At 46.5% G+C, this 21,680-nt stretch overlaps 1 protein-coding gene across 1 annotated transcript in view; it reads left to right on the forward strand.

Annotated features, from left to right (window-relative positions):
- MTMR8 (myotubularin related protein 8) overlaps positions 1-21,680 on the forward strand; it is a 710,603-nt gene that overhangs the window by 591,314 nt on the left and 97,609 nt on the right. The window lies entirely within an intron of this gene.

The following is a 21,680-nucleotide window of genomic DNA, read 5'->3' on the forward strand; positions in this document are numbered from 1 at the left end:
TGTCATGAACCATCGAACTCGCCCCTTCTGGGCCTCCTGGTCCCTGATATGTCGGGCTTTACACTCCATAATACTACCAACATGGTGGCAAGCTCAGAACGCTGCTCGCCAGTCTCCAAGTTCTACGCAGCGTCCTCTATAAAGAAGCCACACCCCCGCGGCCCTGTGCGTCTCAACGCTGCTACTAGCTGATCGGACGTGTGCTCCCAACCTTCTCTAGTGCTACTTGCTATCCCCTGGCCCCTGGATTCCCTTCTCCCGACTTCTTCCCTCTTTCCTAACTTCCCGGAATCCCTACGTCACTTCCGCGTGCCCCCCTATTCCTTCTTGAATGCTCCCGGAGTTTCCCGTGATCCTGGACATCGAAGCTGAACATAATCTGGAAGCCGAGGACGGCCGAGCGGGCTTATTTTAAGTCCCGAACCATACGAAAGAAGACTCCACCTAAAGAGGACATCAGGCAACATAGACAGGTGAGAAGGGGGGAAACCTGTGACAGATTGAGACGCCACCTGATCGAAGTCGATACAGACATGGAGGCGGCCATCCAGGATCTTATGCGTGGCATGCAAGAACTATCGACCGAAGTACAGAACTTGAAAGCGGAGAACGCCGCGCTGAAACAATTGGTAGTTTCACGTGACTCTGCCTCAAAGGACAGCGTGCAATTGGGCGGCATTGTTGACAAATATGACGGCTGTGCAAAGACCCTCCGAGGATTCCTGGATTCTTGTTTGGTCCACTTTACCTTTAAACCTTATTATTTTTCCACCTCCAGGGCTAAAGTGGGCTTTATTATTTCTCACCTCTCCGGGAATGCCTTAGCCTGGACCACACAATTAGTTAACACCAGAGATTCCCTTTTGGATGATTATGATGGATTCATTCAAGCACTAAAGACTGTTTGACCGCCCAGAACAGGTCTTTAGTGCTCAAGAACGTTTACTCGATTTCCAGCAAGGCTCTCAGGACATGCTCACCTACGTAACTCGATTCAAGCAAATGGCTTAAGAAGCGGGTTGGCCTTCTGAAGCTTGCTTCACCCTCTTTCGAAGAGGGATAAATGAAGATGTTAAGGATGAATTAGCCAGAGTAGCACGTCCTAGTTCTTTCCAGGCACTTATGGATCTTGCTCTACAGATTGATTTCCGCATCCAGGAAAGGAAGGCAGAGAAAAGGAAGACCAAGTCAACCATCCCAGAAAATCCTCTTGTGGGCCCTTCAAAATCCGAAGATTCCCCTGTTCCTACAAATGAACCCGAACCCATGCAGCTAGGGGCCTTCCGTGGACCCATATCCCCTCAAAGGCTGAGAAGGATCCATACTGGCTTATGCATGTACTGTGCCTCGGACAAGCATTTAGTCAGAGAATGTCCCTTAGCCCCTCCACGGCGTTCGGGAAACTCCAGCTCCCGATCCTAGATTGGAGCTCAGTTTTGGGAGAGATGCAGGCTCCACATCAACACCATCCTTGAACTCTCCTGGACAAAACTCCCTGGTAGTCTTACAGGCTTTTCTATCGTCATCCAAGAAGGAATCCTACACCATTCTGGCACTAGTGGACTGTGGGGCCATGGGAATATTCATAGATCAGGAATGGGTCCTTAAACATCATATTCCTTACAAATCCCGGAACGTCCTGCAACCTGTAGAAGCAATTGATGGAAGACCTCTTTCTTCTGGACCCATAACCCTTCAGACTAAGGAAATTGAGCTTGCTATAAACCATCGCTGAGAAAGGATAAAGTTTGACATCATAAAATCTGCCCATTACCCAATGGTATTGGGAATGCCCTGGCTACAAAAACACAACCCATACATCAATTGGACAGCTGGTTCCCTGTTCTAGGTTCTGAATTTTGCATGTCCCATTGTCTGCTCCAGGATCCTTCACCGACAACATCAGAAGAACGTTCAACAACTCAGCAAGATCCTCTTATGGTCTCCAATATCATCCAGGTTCCACACCTGCTGATGTGTTCTCTTCTGCTGTTGTCCAAGCCCTACCACCCCATAGGCCTGAGGACTGTGCTATTGAAACTGACCTTCAGCCGTGATTCCATTTGGAAGGATGTTTATCCTGTCTGAACCAGAGAAAAAGGCCCTTCGTGAATACCTAGATACTAACCTAAAAAAACGGCACCATACACCCATCCAAGTCTCCGGCTGGAGCCTCATTATTTTTTGTTCCTAAAAAAGACACCAAGGAACTCGGACCTTGTCTTGATTATCGAGGTCTTAATCAGTGCACCCTTAAGGATTGTTATCCATTACCCTTGATCTCAGATATCCTGGAAGCCGTAAGAGGAGCTGTAATATTCACCAAATTGGATCTCAGGGGTGCTTATCACTTGATTCGTATTAGAGAAGGTGACGAATGGAAGACAGCCTTCAGAACACCCCTTGGTCATGCCCTTTAGACTCTCTAATGCTCCGGCAATCTTCCAATGCTTTATGGACCGGGTGTTTTCGGATATGCGATTTCTTTTCGTCATCGTCTACTTGGACGATATTTTGATATTCTCTAAGGATCCTCTCAAGCATGAAGAACATGTTAAATCAGTGTTAAAACGGCTACGTGAACACAAGCTTCTAGCAAAACCCGAAAAATGCCTTTTTCATGTTTCCACTGTTCACTATCTAGGATTTGTCCTTAGCCCAGATGGCATAGGCATGGATCAATCCAAAGTTAAGGCCATATTATCCTGGCCAACTCTGACCTCCGCAAAATAGATCCAATCTTTCCTGGGCTTGGCCAATTTCTATCAGAGGTTTATACCATCCTTCTCCGAGATTGTTCAACCTATCATCTTCTTATTGAAGAAAGATACTCCCTATCATTGGACCCCAGCCCAGGAGAAGGCCTTCCAACGCCTGAAAACAGAATTAACACAAGCCCCCGTCCTGGTTCAACCTGATATAAATCGACCATTCCTAGTGGAAACAGATGCCTCTAACTATGCCATCGGAGCAGTTCTGAAACAGGAACTCGATGACTGGCTGGAACATCCTATTGCCTATCTTTCTCGGACATTGACCTCCAGTGAAACTCATTACTCAGTCTTAGAAAAGGAACTTCTAGCCATCCGTCAAGCCTTCACAGAGTGGCGTCATTTACTTCTAGGAGCTAAACATCCTGTCCAGATTCGGACGGACCATCGAAATCTCCAAGTCTTACAGGCCCTGGAATGCAGGAACAGCCGTCAGGCCCGTTGGGCGTTCTTCTTTGCCCAATACCAGTTCCAGATTCACCATGTTCCCGGAACACAAAACGTAATTGCTGACGCCTTGTCTCGGCGCCCTGACTAGGAACATTTCCCAAGATGTTTCCCCACACAATAATTGTAGCCCAGGCGACCAGCCTCCTAGATGAAGTCCGCATTCAGACTCAATCCTTGGAACTCTGGAAAGATATCTCGGACAAGAACCAGTGGAAACTGAAGACCAAAAATGGATACTTGTTCAAAGACAATGCCTTGGTTATCCCAACACAAAAACTATAGCAAAGGATAATAATTTGAGGGGATTGGGTCCTCCGACGTATTCCATATCTATGACATGTAATCACCACAGATGTGCTGATTACATGTCATAGATATGGAATACGTCGTCGGACCATCCCATCGAAAGAACGTTACCAGGTAAGAAAGTAACTTGTTCATCTGTCACAATACTCTTTACTCCGGGCATCGTGGTATTACCAATACCCTCCGATTAATACAAAGGCAATTTTGGTGGCCTGGAGTGAAAGCTAATGTACAAAGGTATATCCAGGCATGCTCTCTGTAATCAAAACAAACCTGAGAAGAGACCAGTGGGTCTATTACAGCAACCTCCACTTCCAACAAGGCCTTGGGAATTCATAGCAACAGACTTCATTGTGGAATTACCTCCTTCCAGGGGATACACAACCATCATGGTCACCATTGATTTGTTCACCCATGTGGCCCATTTTATACCTCTGTTTAAACTGCCATCCTCGTCAGAACTTGCTGGAATTTTCCTGGAACACATATTCCGACTGCATGGACTTCCTGCCAAGATCATATCAGACAGAGGGCCCCAATACATTTCTCAGTTCTGGAAACATCTTTGCCAAATACTAGTAAGCCAACGTGCTCTTTCCTCAGGGTATCATCCCCAAACCAATGGAGCCACAGAGCGCATAAACCAAACCTTGGAACAATACCTCCGTTGCTTCTCTACCAAGGTCCAGGACGATTGGTCCCTCTTAATGCCAGTGGCAGAATTCGCCTATAATAATTCGGACCACTCTGCTATTAAGACCAGTCCTTTTTTCTGTAGCCAAGGATTCCACCCTTCGGTTCTACCCTCCATCCTTCCTCATCCTACACCAGTTCCAACAGTCGATTCCTGGATTGAAATGCTCATTAATGTTCAAAGAGAAGCCAAAGAACAATTAGAAAAGGCCAGGAACCAGACCAAACTGTATGCGGACTCCAAACGAAGACCAAGCCCCTCCTACACAATAGGGGATAAGGTTTGGCTGTCCTCGAAACTGCTACCACGGCATTTGCGACCAAATAAATTGGCTCCTCTATATTATGGGCCATTCCTTATAAAGGAAATAATCAACCCAGTGGCCTACCGACTCAAGCTTCCAGACTCCTGGAAGAAAATCCACCCAGTCTTTCACACGTCCTTAATGAAGCCATATGTTCAGACCTCTCAAACTAACCTTCGTCCCAAACCAGTACTCATCAATGACCAACTGGAGTATGAGGTCTCCAGGATTTGCGATTCTAGATATAGACGTGGCAAACTCCAGTACCTGGTGGAATGGAAAGGATATCCCCCCAGTGAACGCACTTGGGAACCTATCTCAAATCTAAATACCCCCAGGCTACTCGGAAGGTTCTATCTCATACACCCGGGCAAACCCGGTGGAACGAGTTTCCGGAGGAGGCATGCTGTCATGAACCATCGAACTCTCCCCTTCTGGGCCTCCTGGTCCCTGACACGTCGGGCCTTACACTCCATAATACTACCAACATGGCGGCAAGCTCAGAACGCTGCTCGCCAGTCTCCACGTTCTACGCAGCGTCCTCTATAAAGAAGCCACACACCCGCGGCCCCACGCGTCTCAACGCTGCTACTAGCTGTGATCGGACGTGTGCTCCGAACCTTCTCTAGTGCTACTTGCTATCCCCTGACCCCTGGATTCCCTTCTCCCAACTTCTTCCCTCTTTCCTAACTTCCCGCAATCCCTGCGTCGCTTACGCGTGCCCCCCTATTCCTTCTTGAATACTCCCGGAGTTTCCCTTGATCCTGGACATCGAAGCTGAACGTAATCTGGAAGCAGAGGACTGCCGAGCGGGCTTATTTATGTCCCGAACCATACGAAAGAAGACTCCACCTAAAGAGGACATCAGGCAACATAGACAGGTGAAAAGGGGGGAAACCTGTGACACCGTGGGTCTCGAGTAGATTGCCCCAATCGCCCAGCACATTCCATCTCCCACCCTATCTTTCATAGTATAGCGAAGAGGAAGCCCCACTCAACTCTATCGAAGGCCCTTTTGGCGTCCAAACTTAGATGTGCCTGGTCTCCCGAGTTTCCCTTAATGTTCCATGAGATCCAGTGTCGTCTGAATGAAATCGGGGCCTTGTCTGCTGCTATTAACCCCATTTGGTCTGGGTGCACTATGCAGGGTAATTTCCCTTCAAATCGTGTCACTAGGATTCTCGTGAATATTTTCTCGTCCACATTTAAAAGCAAGATGGGGCGGTATGACTAACATTGGGCTCGGTCCCTCCCCTCCTTCGGGATTACCGATATCGGAGCCTTACTGAATGTTGCGGGCGACTCTCCCGTGTCTAAAATATGGTTGTATAACTTAACCATGTATTGTGTTGGGCCCCTGCATATTTTTTATAGAATCCAATGGTATATTATCCTCTCCTGGTGCCTTTCGGTTAGGGAGGCGCGATATCGCTTCCTGCACCGCTTCAGCAGTGATTGGACTCTAGGTGTTCCACCTCTGGGCATGTGTGTTTGGTCATATTCACTCTCCTCAAGTATTCCCCCACTGCATTTTCCTTACCAGGGGCTTCAGACTTTTATAGCGTCTCGTAGTATTGGGCGAAGCCCTCAGCAATATCTTTAAGTGAGACCTGGTCTCCCCCTTCGGGGCCTCCTAACTTAGACACACATCTCTCTGCGCCCCGATCCTTGTTGCCAGTAGAACATCTGCCTTCTCCCTCTTTTCATAGTATTTCTGTTTCAGGTATCTCAATTACCATAGGGTTTCCCCCATCCCCAGTGCTTTTAGCTCTGCCCTCTGACAGCAGCTCTTCCCTAATCCCATCTGTGTTCCCATCTGCAGCATGCATCCTTTCCTCCCCCTACGTTATCTCTTTTCTTAGTCTTTCTTCCTTCTGTCCCCTCTCCCTTTTCTTCTTAGCCCCCCTCTCTGATCAGGAGACCCCTCAAAGTTGCTTTCTCCGCATCTCGGACCACCCCTGTGCGTATTTCCCTGGTATCATTTAGTTCAAAATATTCTGTTGTTGCCTTGGTTAACTGGTCTGCAAAGAGAGAGTAGCCCTAGAGTGATTTGTTAAAGCGCCACGTACCCTTTGGCTTGTGCAGCCCTCCCACATCCAGGGTCATAATCAACATGTCTTGGTCAGTCCAACCCACTGGCCTGATATTGCTACTCATCACACTTGTGCCCTGATCCTTATTTATGAGTAAGTAGTCAATCCTGGTTAATGTTTTATGGAGTGCTGAGAAGAAGGTAAAGCCCTCCTCCCGTGGGTGCTGATTCCTCCAATACATACACCAAGCCGTGCATCTCCATAATCTGCCCCAGGTGCCCCATTTTATCTACCTCTTTTTCCGGCCTCACGCCCTTCACCTTCCTGTCCCAGGTTTCATTTGCCCATGAATTAAGATCCACCATATGACATACAGGTCCACTTCAAACCCTTGTATTTTATCGATCGACTTACGTAAGAATTCCTCTTGTCACTGGTTGGGGGCGTAGAATGCCGCCAGTAATATTCTCGCTCACTCCATGTTACGCTGCAATATCAGCAGTCTTCCTTCTAGCAGGTTTGTAGCTACACACTCCCGCAAGCTGCACTGTTTATGTAGGACTATACCGACACCTCCAATTTTGGTGCTCCCTGATGCTCAGTGGACTTGTCCCATTTCCCCTCCTCTCAGCGCTCGCTCACCCCCCTGTATTAGGCGTGTTTCCTACAAAAAGCACATCTAGCGAGGCTTTGTGGAACTCTCGCACGACTAGGGACCTCTTTGTCGAGGAGTTAAGACCTTTCACGTTTAGTGTGCCCACAACTAGACCTTTCTTAGCTTGACCTTTCCCCATTGTGGTTATACCCCCTTGACCTCCTTTTACACTTTTGTATGGTTAAGGTCTCTCCGCTGTTTTCATCTTCCTTTCCTTGGAATCCATTTTCTTCATGACAGATGTGTGCTTCCTTGGAGCCAACCCCCTCATCAAAATCCTAACTTAACTTTGTAACTGTTTGTAACCCTAACTTGTTGTATTGAATACGAGTCATAGACTCCAACAAGGGCCACTTTGGAGATTTTTACCTCCCGCCAGAAAATTCTCTGCATTTCTTTGTTTCTACCCGTTTATGGTATTTTCTCATCAGCCTTCACACATTCTGTTTCCTGGAGTCTCGTTCCGGGCGTTGTTCCAATGTCGTGGGCGTCTTGCGGGCTGAAGGTCAGTTGAGTTCCATGTATTTCCTCCCTCTTAGCCCTCTTCTCCTCCTTTGTGGGCCCGATACAGGTCTTGGCAGTTCTCCACTTGTGGATGGGCCCTGTGGGCTCCTTGATGTGGCCTCGATGTTGGCTGTGAGGTGGCACAGGGCCTGCTCCGCTTCTTCTGCCAACGTTATTCGGTAGTCCACCCCATCCACCCCGAATTGTAGCGAGAAAGGATAACCCCACCTGAATCTAATTTCTTTTTCTCATAGCCACTTTGTGAGGGGTCTGCGGTCACTGCGTCTGGTGAGCGTGAGGTTGGTATATTGTAACTTTAGAGCCTTGAAAGTCCACTTCCTGTGTCTGCTTAGCCCTGTTCAGAACGTCCATTCTGTCCTTGTAGCTCAGGAATTTGGCCACTATGGAGCAGGGGCCATCGCCATAGGGGTTACCTCGTGTGTGCTCTTTTAAATTGCACCGTCTTACCCCTTCTGCTTTGAAGAGTTGATGCACTAGGCCCTGGACCTTCTCCCCTCAACTTGCTTCAGGGTTTCTCTGGCCGTTTCTTTCAACCCTAATATCCTTATGTTATTGCGTCTTTCTCTGTTTTCTAAATCGTCCATTTTAAGCTTCACTTCCTCTTCCCAAAGCTCCAGCTCTGTCATCCTTGCGTCCAGCCTCATTTCGACCATATCTGCGTTCAGTTGGTTGTGTACAAGCCCTTCAACTTTACTTTCCACTGTGGTCCTTTTGCCTGATGGGTCAGCTAGTGAGGCCTGTATGTCCCCTCTGAGGGACTTGATTTCTACCAGGATGTGCCCCGAATCTTCTATTGTTGAGAAAATGGACATGGCTATTTCCGTCATCATTTTAACCTCTGGGGCTCTTTGTCATCCCACGTTGTTTCCCTGATTGTGCCATTGTGCCTTCCATTTCTCTCGTGCCTCCTTGTGCGAGTGCCTCCTTTATCTTCTTTGTGGTCCACGAACCCTCCTGTCCTTCCGCCAAGTTCCTTTCCTGTTATCTTTCTTGCTCTGCTGGCTTCTCCCTCCACTTGCTTACGATTTCGTACTCTGCCATTCTTTTCAGGCCTCGCCGCTCCACTCTCTCTATTCTACGTCAGTGCTTTCACACACCGCTCCTCTGTGTGGCTACCTCCTCTTTCCACCACTTCGTTTATCTGTGCTTCCCTCTGCCCCCTCGAATTGTGCAGTGGTTACGTGGTGTACCCTAGTTCCCAGCCTGTATTCTCTGTCGGCCAGGCCTCGATCCCTCTTTTGTGTTGCACCACGGGTGTCTAGTGGCAGTCTGTGCCAAGCCCCCAGCCTTTTCCTCCCCACTTCTTTCGCGTCTCAAGCACTCAGCAGCGTTTGGCACTTCTGGAGTTACTTGGGCTCCACTCTTGGTCCCCTGCCACAGTGCTCTTTATCACTTCCCATCCCGGCTTCAGATTCTGTGGTGCGCACCTTACCGGGCTATTTTTTATGCAGTCCAGGTGGTTATCTTGCTCCTGGTTTCTCCCGGTCGCCTAACTGGGCATTCTTGGCCTCTCTGCTTTTTCCGTTGATTGGCAGTCCCCCAAAAGTCGAGGGGCCTAGGTGGGGTGGGGGGGTTGCCCCTCACTTCTGCCCCTTTATGCCTGTCTTTTGCTGTTTCTGCTTGGGGCTGATTTTGCCACTGGATTGGCTCTCCCGACTTGCTCTACTGGCAGCGAAGCTCTCTCCTTGCCGTGTCTCCACACTCTTTTGTTGTGGTGGTTCATGCCGAGTAGTGGCCGTGACTCACATGTGCTGTTCACCCAGGCCCAGCCAGGCCCCTTGATAGCTTTTGTCCCCTTGCTGTACCCAGTCCCCCTCTCTGGGGGGTTGTCCTTTATGAGGGTCTATAGTGGTCAACGCGACCTCTGCGCACGTTTTATTGTGCCACTCGGATAAGGTTGCCCCGCCCCAGGGAGTGAGTTCCTTTGCCTCGCTTTCTTACTCCCCACTTGGGCACTGTCTGCACTCTTAAAGGGCCAGGGTGTCTCCTTGATAGCTCTTGTTTTTCCCCCGGGTCCCGCTCTCTCCTGGATCACCTCCAACAGGCTGCTGTCTCTGGCGCAGTTATCGGGGCTCTGGGGGTCCGATCATACTTTAATCTTCATTCGGTTGCTCCATCCTTACTCCGGGCTCCTCCCTCGGTGCACGCGTTTCACACTCCATTGCAGGGCCTCCTCTTAACCACAGAGGTTGCTTGTCCCTTCCCTGTCGGCTGGCCGCTCTATTAACGTGGCCGTTATTCCATTGCAGCCTCTCCTGGCCAGGACTCCGCACCTCGCCGTCTTCCACTCGGAGCTCCTCCCGGTGGGGTGCTCCTCCGGTTCTGTGTGCGCGAGCATTTGTTGTGTCGGCTCATAAGGGCCATGCCTGCCTGGCCCATCCTGTTCTCCCGGGGGCCACTGTTGCTTTATTTCCACCTTCTGTACACCCGCTGCACACACAGTGCGGGGCACTGCCTTAGTACGCAGTCACCGGCTTCAGGCCGCTCCTCTGTACTCCTTATCAGCGGGCCTGCCATCTCCTTGCATCAGGGTTCTTCCCTGCAGTATGTTCTCTCAATTTCTTTTCTCGCTCCACCGGTTCTTCTCTCAGTCTCCCCTTAACAGACGTGTTCGGATTCACTTTGACTAGTTAAAATCACTCTGTATCATCACTCTGTATCATCGCTGTTTTGCTGGAGGGAGCAGGAGCTATGTGCCTATGCGGCCATCTTCTCCCACACCCCCTAGTGGTCTCCAGGGGTCATCTTTTTATTCTTGGGAACAGTAGTTCATGCAAGGAAAGGTAGTTCAACATTAAGAGAAGTCCAAGGGTCTCCTCAGTGGTACTGCACAAAAGGTGCTGTGCGTCACAATGCGAAAGCAGATGCCTATGGAGTTTACCAGACTCCATAAAACAGTAAGGAACATAGAAAATCATGGTCGGAAAAACACATGAGTGACAAAAAAGGTCCCACTCACTCGGGAGTAAAATTAAAAAGCCTTGAGTCCAGCAAAAGAGCTGGTGTCTCTAAGGTTAAAGGGGATTGGCACAGAAATGAAAATGCTCCCTAACAATCGCAACACTAGAGAGCATTAAGTATCTGCTGACCCAGTGTACTGCATTTGACTACCTTTGCCATAGATTTTTACGAGCTTGGGCACAATTTAAACCAACCGGACGGCTTAGTCCAGAGCCAGGACCTGGAAGTGGGTCCATGCACCCCCGGGAGACTGGCTCTATATCCAAAGCCTGCCGCTTGAGTGAAGGTACGCTGTATGGAAAATGAGTAGAGGGCAGTGAAGCAAACCCATAGTCCACACAAGGCTGACAGCCCAAATATCCCAAAAGGGCTTAAGCGAAACAGGCAGAGAAACCATAACCAAAGCTGGGCTATGTACGCCCATAGCCCACGCCGGGCTGACATTCAGAAGACCCCAGAAAAGGGGTAAGCGAAACCGTAAGAGTAACTGCAGACAAAGCAGGGCCAAGTTGGCCCAGAGTCCATGCAGGGCTAATAATTGGAAGAATCCCTGAACGGTTGATACAGACTTTGACCACAGACAGAACATAAGTCGGGCTGAGCCAGGCCCTGACCTACATGAGGCCGAAAGCAGTAATATCTGAACAGGAACTAGGAGAAAATTGTGTTTGTTAAAATCCAAGAGGAGCAAATCAGAGAATCTCATTAGGTTCAATATATCACGGAGAAGGGGATAAGCCAAGAACCTTTTGGACTAACTGATAAAGCTGTTTTGTACCTAAAGAACAGTAAGATTTATTTTGTGTCGTTTGTCCATTGGAATCCCCAAATGGGGAAACCGGAAGAGACTTGAACTCTTTGGTGGGGGTCAGAAACCAGCCACCACCTAGTGAACCCAGTGGGAGGAACACTGTATTCTAAGTTTTTTAACTTAGATTGTCTTTCTTTAGTGGTAGTACAAATATTAGGGTACCATAGGTTTTACTGGAGGACAAAGTCCATTTGTTCGACATCCTGACAAGCACCCGTTTGTTTTTTCCAATAGGGAGCTCATATTGGTAGGGCTTAAAGGTTTTCTTTCATTTCAAATAAAGAGTTGTGTTAAAACATCCAAAGGTAATTTTGTGGCATAAGACGAACCACTAAGCGCGTGTCAGTATTATAACATGGATTTATGAATATTAAACCGAAGTAAAGATTTGTTTCTCTGAAGATGCAGCGGGCGGTTGTGAAGTTGGGACTCTATGCCCAGGGTAACCAACAAAGAAAACAGCTGATACTTGTTTCGACTACAAGGTCGTCCTCTAGGCCGATGTATGGATTTCAAATTTCACAACCAATTGATCTACATAATGAATAAAGGATTTGCAAAAGTCCAACATAATTAGATGCACCTGACAAAATTCAGGGCATATAGGTGCAGGAAAGGATATGAGATGAACAAATCATAAAGTTAATGGAATTACAATAATACAATTTTACCATTGATAAGTTGAGGTCGACATGGTCACCAAAGTCACCAGCAAGCCATAATAGGGAAACAAAAATACATATACCACATAGTGGGGATACATAAAATCCATTATCAATTAAAAGCTTTTCACCATTTTAGTCTCTTTCGGAATACAACTGATGTTTGGGGTGGAACTCCACCATATAAAACAAAGTAGTTAACAGTGTTTATAATACTCCAAAAGATGAGACTAGAGCCAGGTAAATCTTAGCGCATGCTTAATCATGCAGTAGAAACCCAATGACTGTGAAGTTACAGATAATTCTAGAAATTGGAGTACATTAGGTGAGATACAATGAGCAAATAAATATGGCTTAAACGGCATGATGAATAATCATGTTCGCTTCCCTGGAGTATGTTCTGTTCCCCCACTTGTGGGAACTAAAGTGTACGGAAATTGAAGAAGAGGCAAAAAAAGTTTTCACTCAGTTAAATGACTTTATTAGTAGGCGGCCCTCAGTACACCTTCCTAGATCAACATACCTTTTTGCGTAAATTACATCACCCGCAATTACACCGCTCTCAACTCTGTCTGGTATCCATAGAGATGTTAAAGGAACAAAATAATAACAGGGGGAGAAGGGTAGCATTAGAGCATACCCTTCATATGAGGGTTGTAACCTAGAAAGTACATGAGTAATTCATATCCAAATACATGCAGCGCTTACCTAACGTCCCTAGCAGATCGCTGTGCATGAATCTCACAGGCGACTGCCCTGTGAGAGCGTTATTTTAAGCTGCTCCCTAGAACCCAGAAGTGATGCATGGACCCAAAATGGGCCGCCATCTTAGGTTGGGGTGACTATTAAGCCAAAGTCTGAGTAGCATCTATGAACACCCCCAATGTAGCCATTAAGAAAAAATTACGAATTAGCACTTAAGTCGCGGGCAAGACATAGTAACTTACACATTATTCGACGCATCTACTAAAACGCTAATGCTAAATAGGCATGGTTACATTGGGCCTGGGAGAGATCCGTAGATCTGGATTGTTCTGCCATCTTGGATTGAGGTGATTGAACGACTGCAGTCTGGTGGACAGCTGTCACTATGTACAGTATACACATTAGTAGTTAATGTACAGTATACACATTAGTAGTTAATTTGCGCACAATTGATAGTGACATGTACTGGCTCCCAAATTATTCTAAGCCACTACTGCAACAATAGAAATTGATAGATTCGACTACATTAATCCAACATCTTTGTGTGAGAGAAAATAAAGAAGGCGTATGTATCAGACCACTTACCCAAAAAAAGGTGTTTGAATGTGCAGGGTTTCCTGCCTTGGCTCAGATGTTCCCCAATTGAACTTTGAGGAGCATATAGAATTGTATAGCATTGAGCACACTTTTCGATATCAGCTGTTTACATTACAAAATTGCACATAACAAACCGCATAGGTATTTGTATTATATTTGGTTATTTACATAGCGCTCTTTCCCCACTTGTGTGGCCTCAATGCGCTTTTCATTAGGTTTCATAATATAATAGGCCGAGGTGGGCTCTATACCTAGATTTGAGAGCCCTGTATAGTGGGAGAGGCCTAAGTTTCACAATGCAGTTTGAGTACACGATTACAAGAGACAACCCACCTAGATTTGAGAGACCTGCATAGTGGGTGAGGCCCAACCTTCTCAGTGCAGGTTGAGTACAAGATTAACAGAGATAACACACCTAGATTTGAGAATCCTGTATAATGGGAGAGAGGCCTAAGTAAGTGGAAATTATAGGGCGTTGGTCGCCGCCCTATAGTTAAGGAGAGTCGGAGACACATAGGAACCCTTATGTTAATAACTCTATTATTCTATTGTTAATAACTTTTGATTCGAGTAAAGGATTTGGCCGAAATTGCGAAAGTGATTAAAAGTCTTTTGCCCACCCAGACTGCAAAGTTTCGTAAAAATTTGTTAATAAATAAAAGTTAAGCGTCAAAAGACCCCACATTTTTTTTCCCTCAAAGTGCATCCTACTTACCATTCATTTTCCCATTGACAAACAAGGTTAATTTTTTGACAGCGCCCAGCCTAAACCGCTGGACGGATTCTGGCCAGGTCCGAAACAACTTGGGCACGAAGCGTTCACTTGCAATCCATGCCTGGTTTGGGGTTAAGAGGGCAGGGGGCCTCTCCCAAAAATGTGTTATCTCCTATGGTGCATTGCAGGATCACGGTTTTCAGAAATGAAACAACCACTATCTTGTTTTTCTCTCGATGCGAGAGATATTCGCGGCTATAGCTGATGTTAAGGGAAAATAAAACGCAGTAAATATCTATTTGCAGGTCAAAAAACATACAAATGCCATCAGGGTAGAGGTGGGGGATGGCTAGAAAGCACTGAGTGAAATTTGGGAGTTGGAGGAGGTCCAGGAGCCGAGTTTGCAACACACAGCTCTCTGTAGCATCGGCTATAGCCGCAAACAGCTGACATCTGAGAGCAAACCATCACAGAAGTAGTGTGTATTCTGGGGTGAAAGGGAGAGGGCAGGCGAGGTGAAGAGGCTGTCTGGGGAGTGGGTGGAGGTGGCACAGATGAGGGAGGCACTTGGTGATAAGAGATCGCAAATGGCGTGAACCTGCAGGCACTTTGCATTTTGTAATATGGATTAAACGTGAAAAAGATGTATTTACTGAAACATTATAAAACAGGATGGGACGAGACAGTCGTTGCAGAATTGAACACATATTAAACATGAAACATATTTTCTGCAACATTATAAAGTGCATGCAACTATCCCTCATAAACAACTTCACACCATGTACACACACACGCTCACATCAAACACACACACATTGCATGCACACCTTCTCAGATGACATGCACACCCTTACACCACACATTCCCCCTTACCCTGCACATATATTCAAAAAGAGGACTACACCGTCTCTGGGCAACATTATAAAACAGAAAAAAAATCACATTTATGCTGAACACTGCTATCGGAGAACCCTGTATTTAAGGAGTTCGAGACGCAGCACTTAACCACTATGCTACAATGATGTTATTTGAATTTTCACAGGTTTCATACCTAGCCTTTTATCATTGAAAATATTCAATTATAGGGTAAGTATGAAATCTATGCCGCATGGAGCACCAAGCCATTGTGGCCTAGTGGTTAAATGCTGGGCCTCGAGCTCTGGCAGATCGGGGTTCAAGGCTGTATATATATTTATTTTTATTTAACTAATTTAATTAAAAGAAAAGCAACGCAAGTGGGAGGTGGCGAGGTTTGTTGCAGTGCAGTCCTGTGATCTTATTTAGCATGAGGGCATTTAGACGTGGCTGCAATGTCAGCCACGTCCAAACATCCCTTGCGGCAAAATAACTGCGCCGGAATGACTTGCGTGCCGAAAAGGGCGCTGCGGCAGAATGCCGGTGCCAAATCCGCCCGTGTCAAAATGATGGCGCCAAAAAGGGGTGTGGCGAATGCTTCTTAACCAAAGTGTGTGTGCTCCATGGCAAATAATGTAATCTCACTGCGCATTGCCTAAAAACATTGGGAGATATCAAAGTTTTAAATATCTAACACACGGCATCCGCATTACTTTATTTTAAACCATGCTAATGTCAGTCCTTGAAGGTTTTGCACTCAGACAATTCTTTTGCTTTTTGCTGAATTGCATTCTAGGGTTTGTAGTCTGTCAAGATGGGGGGGGGAGGTAATGCCACAATTGTACACTTTTTGCCTAACGCAGTTCTATAAGGATTTATATATTTATGTGGCACTATGGCATGTGTACTTTTTAAGTTAGCTTTATAAAGCAGAGTATTGTTGAAAGCCAGACATGGGGGTGAGGAGGGGAAATGATGAGAGGGCAAGCAAGTCATGAGTGTTTGCCCACGATGTGGCAAGAGAGTTTGTAATCCTGGACACTGGTGGGGTTATTTCCCCCTGATTGTGGCTGCTTTTCAGGCACAAGTAATGAACATGTGCGTGAAGAGCGTAACTTTTTTTCAGAGGGCAGATGCAACCCACTTTTATTTTTTAGGTTGGCAAGCTTGCTCACGTATTTGGCTAACAGGATTTTACTCAGGTTGTCATGTTCCCAATGCATACTCTTGCTCACAAGACCACAAGCACTTGTTTCATATTAGGATTTAGTTTTCTATGGAAAGTCCAATGCTATTTTGTCTTGCACACTTTCGTCTAAGGTCAGAGCTCCAGGATGGTTGGGGGTGCTATTCCCTGGCATTGGGCAGCTGTCCCTTGTGTGGATTGACAGTCCACAAACACAGCAACAGTTCCAGGGAGCCTTGGCAGGGTCCCCGTCCTTTCCCAGAGGGAAAAGCTGTAACGCGACCCAGTCAGAGCTCCGGGGTGCTGTCCCAGGGCTTGGGTGGCTGTCTCCCATGGGAATTGAATGTCCCCAAGCCTGGCGGTGGTTCCAGGGAGGCCCGGCAAGGTCCCCATACCTTCCCAGAGGGACCTTCTGTAACGCAACCCAGCCAGAGCTCCGAGATGGTTGGGGGTCATGTCCCTGGTCTCCCAGGTGGGTTGAACGTGTCCAAGCCCAGCAGAGGTTCCAGGGAGGGCCAGCACGTTCCCTGTCCTTTTCCGGAGTGAGAAGCTGTAAAGCTGGCCAGCCAGAACTCCAGGATTGTCGTGGGTGTATCCCTGGCCTTTGATGCCTGTCTTCCATATGGGTTGACTGAACCCAAGCCCAGCCTGGAGCTCTGGCTGGGCTGCGTTATAGCTTTTCCCTACGGGGAGGGATGGGGACCCTTCCACTGCTGCTGCACTTGGGGATGGTCGCTCCACATGGGAGGCAGCCACTCCCAGGAAAACCAGTGTTCTGCTGGCATGGGGGGCAATTTGTGGCCTGACCCTGCAATGTTGTCCCAGCCCACCAAAATACCTCACCAGACTGCCCAAACAATCCAGCCCCAGGCCCACCCACCCCACTGACAAATGGGCCCTAACCGTAGAATAAAGAATTAATACTTTCATAACATTGAAGCTCCTCGTGAGAAAAAAAACAACCACCTGTAAACAAAACAAAAATCATTTATCATTTGTGGTCAGCCCAGCAAAAACAAATCATAATTATCACGCTCCGACCACCACCCCCGCCCCATTTCAAGCCATCCATGGGGGTCTAGTGATCCCAACCCCCAGTAAATACACATTTGCCCCTTCCTAGAAGCAGATTGCCAGATTAGCAATCTGGCCCTAGGGAGGGCTACATGAGATGCCCCCCCCCATCCATTTAGGGTCTGGGGGGAGAAGGCAACCCCCCTTTCCATTGTTAACATCCCTGGTGGTCTAGGGTGCCTTCCCCAAACAACCCCACCAAAAAAAGGGGAGGCGTGCCCAGCAATGCTTCAACAAAGGTGTTGTTGGAACGGGGAGTCTCCCCTTTCCAGCAACACCTCCCTCGATCAAAACAGCATAGAAATGCCTGAGATCGAGGGGGGAACTTACCTTCCATTTCACCCTGTGGCAGCCATAAATGGATGTGGCGGTGAAATTTCCATTCAGTGTCATTTAAGGGCGCATTACGCACACTGACGTGACACTGAAGGAAATCCAACCCTCGGGCTGTGAGGAAGAACCTCCTCCTCACATAGCCCATGGGTTGGATTTAGAGTTTGTGCCAAAAAGGACAAGCGATCTCGTCCTTGGCACTGCAAACGTAGGGTTAAGGACGAGATAGCTCAGCCTTGGCACCTAAGGGGTTAAAGGGACTATAGAGAATCTCTGAATAGTCTTTATTCACATCTTTGATTATTCCTAGTCCTGCCTTGTTAGGGAGGCACCCATCTCCCTCCGTCCTGGGTCCTTCAGATAAATAGCAAGATATGCAACACCTCACTCAATAAACTAGTGTTACGTAAGATTTTCATATTTATGATAAATCTTCCTGACCTGTGTCAACCCCAGAACTTTTGGCTTGGATTTGGTAACTATTTTATCTTGTCCCTAGATGAAGGGGGAATATCCCCCTTCACCCCCCACCTAGTCTTTAACTCTTTTAATGGGTGACATTTTTATGTCTCTGCATAGATTATGGTTGAAGTTATAGTTTCCTACAACTTTTGGGCTTAGGCTTGGTTGCCCCTTTGGACTCCTCTTTCATGTACTTGGGTGAACTACTGGTCCCAAGTAGTAAAGAGGGATTTTCATCCCATTTACATTTTGTATAAGTGAGGCAGCACACCCCACCTTAAGTTGAGTGCTGCGGGATACAATGTATCCCCTTTCTTACTTACCTAGTAACATTGTGTTTACAATTGCAAGTTTACTTGAATGGCTGGTGGCAGTTTAACTTTTTATGTTCTTTAGTCAATATTAATCGCAGGCTGTTAATTCAGCCTCGATAATGCACGTAAGGGCCACCATTTTGCTAAAATGGTGGGGGGGCCACCATTTTGCTAAAATGATGGGCTCCTTCTTTTTCTGCCATTTCCTATGTGCTTGCGGTTTCTGAATTCATCCCCTGCCGTTCTAGGCATGAATTTACCTCCAGTGGAAGTTTTTTCTTCGCCTTGAATCCTTTGGATTCCCCGCCCAGGCTCCAGTGTCTGAGAAGGCAGGAAGCGAGGGAGGAATTCAAAACTCTGCAGCCCTTTGTCTTCCACCTTACCTGAAAAGTAACAACTCCCAGTGGGGGATTGGCTGTCCTATTTGGACAGCCAGCCTGCCCCTTTCTGTAAAATGCAGGGGCAGATTGCAGAAGTTGTGCTGTAGTTCCTGTTAAATATTCCGAACCCGGAATCTGCTGACAAGTCAACCACTGGCGCTGAAACCAAAGAGGAAGATGAAGAAAAGACGGCTGTAGCAATTTCCAGCGACCAGAGAGCCTGCTGTGTAACCAGAGCCTGCTGTAACCCTTACTTCCAATCGACAAAGGTGTCCCAAACGTGACGCATGCTACCCAGTGGCTGGCGAGATCCACTACTCTCAAGAATACCTGCATTTTGAGCCATCCAATTACGGACTGCGACCTTGATGTGCCGCAATACCCTGGGACCTCAAGCCATTGTGCAGTGCAGGGTCTTCCGAATCTCTCTGGAACTTTGGTGGCATCCTGCTGGACCTCCAGAGACTTGATTTGAATCCTTGATGTCCCCTCACCAGAGTACTGGATCCAATAAGTGACAAGAATCTGACCAGCAATATTCAGTCTTCTCCTGGCTACTGAAAAAGGGCACCAAAACCACAGAACCGTGACCGGGTGCGTTTTGGGCTGGGTTTTGGGCTGCAGATCCTGAAGACATCAGCTGCAAACTCCTCTTCTCTGCTGAGGTACTGTGTGGGCGTGAGTATTACTTACCTTAATCCTTGTGTGATTCTGTGAAGCTATGGGGCTGATTCATGTGATTGGGAGTTCCCTCCTCCAGTTCGCCCAGGCCAATGCTGGAATCCCTCTAGGGTGTCTTCTGTGAAGTCCCTGGACCTTTTCTACAGCACTGAAGTAAAGTACTTACTTGTTTGAAGAGCCTTCCTCAGGAACTCTGACTGTTCAGCATTCTGTGCCTATACTGAACCTGCCAAAAGCTGGTCTCTAGACCACTAGGGTCCCTCTTCTGCCACTGAGGAACTTTTTGCTTCAAGATTAGGGAAGAATTTACAAGGTCAGGCCTATGCCTTGAACTGTATCAAGTGTTGACAGTCTTTAACTGATGAGTTGTATTTCTAACTGTCCCTCTGAAATATGAACTGTTACAAAACCTTAGTTCTGCCATTCCTACAAGTGTATGTAGGGTTACTTTACTTAGCTGTGATTTGGATCCTCCTCTTCTCAAAAGTAATACTGTTGGCTTCACTGGGTTATTTATTTCAGAGAATAAGTTCACCAACTGGGTTTTGCTACCCCTGACTTGCTTTATAGCCTTTGTAGAATAAGTCTGCCTTTTGGTTCTACCTACCTTGAATAGTTGTGCCATTCTGAATAAGTTTACTGTGGGTTTTACCAACCTTGGTCTGCTTTGTGCAATCCTAAAGAGTTATTGCGTACCCTAATCTGTGTTTCACTGATCTGGAAAGCAACTGTAATAGTTTATTACAACATTAGGTCTTACCTGGTGTAACTGGAGCTAATCCTAAATGTAGTTATAGGTTCATACTATTCCATTAATTGATGTTCTACTATTCAGAAAAGTATCCTGGTAATAGGGTTGGTTTACTATGATTTCTTAAGAGTTTTATCTGCATGACTGATGGGGTCTACTACCCTTGAATTATTGTCTGTATTCAAAAAGTATATGTAACCTGGTTTTACTCCCCAAGAATAGCGGATTGGATTCTGAATGTGTTATAGGTGTAACTCACCTTGAAATGCTGATTGCTATCCTTAATAAGGTGATACTTTGTATCCCTTAAGTATTGAGTTGGTTTTTATAATTGTGTTTATATGTAATGTGATCGTACTTATTTACCCAAGATTAATCTTGGCCTACTTATAATTAATGTATGTTTACAACAAATAGTATTTCAGTGTTTCTTTGGACCGTATTTATGCTACAGTTTCTTTGTACAAAATACAGCCCTCTCTCCCTCCTAAGTGAAGCCTGGCTGCTCTGTCCATTCTACCACATTCTCAGGTGGTACAGCCTTATACTAAGACTGGATCTTATGTACTGTCTCAGATGTATGGTTTTTGTGAAGTCTTGCTAGGACTTTAGAAAAACTGTCATACCACAGTATAGGCCTGAAGCTGCTGAGACTGGCCCTTGTCTGCTCTTTTCACCCTGTCTGCCATTTCCATCGGCTATGGCTTGCGGCGATGTAACAATCTTTGCAAACTCAGTGATGAGATTCTACAAGTACCCTTTAGCAATTTATCCCAGCAACTCAACAACTAGGACCATGCATAGCAGCAATTTAACCTTGTTTGAAACTTGGTAACATATCTCTTTAGCTGTGGTAAAAATTGCTATTACTGTCTTGCCACATAGTACTTTCACAGTCTGCCATCGATAACAAGTATACAGTAACTCGTGGTAACATTGAATTTCTGCATGTGGTATAAATACTACCAGAGTTTCTTAACCCTGCGCACTTGCGTAAAAGAAGCAAATTAATTTCTATCCCTTTCAGAGGGATGTTAATGTATGCGTGATGGCATTAGATCGTACTACTGATCTGAGAGTGGTAAGCAATGTACAGAAGGACTTGTTATGACCCTGTTGTGAATTAGGCCTTGCCTTGCAGTTGTCCCAAATGGCCATATTTGAATGCTTTGCAGTACCAGGTGTTCATAATATGCATGCCTTTTTTTGTTCATTGGAATGCTTGGAAACTACCCTTTAGTTACACATTTGCGCACAGAGGTAGAAAAATTGCCTCACAGCCAGCTCATTTATGATGAACACTTTCGGATGCCTTCAGCAAATATGGGGCATGATTTTCACAAGGGCATATCCCCTCACTTTTTTAAAATCTGTTCTGTAATTTGGCTTATACACCATTTGGAACAAAACAGATTTGTTGCAAAACATTGTCCAGCCTTTAGGATGTGAGCGAAT

This window comes from Ambystoma mexicanum, chromosome 5p (assembly GCF_040938575.1).
Source record: "Ambystoma mexicanum isolate Mex_15411 chromosome 5p, UKY_AmexF1_1, whole genome shotgun sequence".
In the NCBI taxonomy this organism is placed as follows: domain Eukaryota; kingdom Metazoa; phylum Chordata; class Amphibia; order Caudata; family Ambystomatidae; genus Ambystoma; species Ambystoma mexicanum.